The following is an 825-nucleotide window of genomic DNA, read 5'->3' as shown; positions in this document are numbered from 1 at the left end:
AAAGATGTTGTGTCCGCGGAAAACTAAAAAATAAATATTAAAATTTCTCTCTCTCTCCCCCTCTCTTTCTTCCTCTCTCTCTTTAAAATAAAAAGGGGTGGGGGACAACCGGTGGTCAAGGCGAGAATAAGGGCTTGCCTGCGGAAATCCAGCGTGCTAGTGTTAGTGGGCAGCCTAGCCCAGACCCCTGCATAAAATATATTTTCCCATCATCTGCCTATTTCTTATGCAGGCGGGGAACTTTGGGAACTAGTCTCCTTGGGTGTACATTTGGCGAACTTAGATCCAGGCAGGGTCCCTGGGCTAGGCTGCCAGTAACACTAGGTAAGCCCACCAAGACTGGAGCCTCGGCTTCCCAACTCCTCGGTATCACCCTCCGCTCGCGCATCTCTAGACCTTCGATACCCAGGTTGGGAGGGACAGACGGTGCGGGCGGGGTCAGGGTCGAGTCCTGCTCCAGTCAGCACTGGGCCGGAGGAGCCAGGATGGGGTTCAGCAGCGTACACGAGGACGCACAGGAGGGCGCTTGGCAGCACCCCCTACTCCAGGGACAGCCCCCAGCAAGCAGCTAGGCTACCCCGCCCGCGGACCCCAGCCGCGCTCCTCCTGGAGCCCCGCCAGGTTGGGAAGGCGGGGCGTCCTCACCAGCTCAGCCAATAGGCGGCCAGCGTTCGAATTCGCGTCCTGGCGGGGCCTATAGCTGGCTGTACGAGCCGACAGGGCGGGCGGGATAGAGGGCGTGGTTCCTGGCGTGACCAATGGGAGCTCCGGGTGTATTTGAAAACGGGGCGGGGGCAAGCGAAGGGCGGGGCCTGCGCTTGCGCG

This window comes from Marmota marmota, unplaced genomic scaffold (genome assembly GCF_001458135.2).
Source record: "Marmota marmota marmota unplaced genomic scaffold, marMar, whole genome shotgun sequence".
NCBI classification, from domain to species: domain Eukaryota; kingdom Metazoa; phylum Chordata; class Mammalia; order Rodentia; family Sciuridae; genus Marmota; species Marmota marmota.
This window is presented reverse-complemented; position numbering follows the sequence as displayed.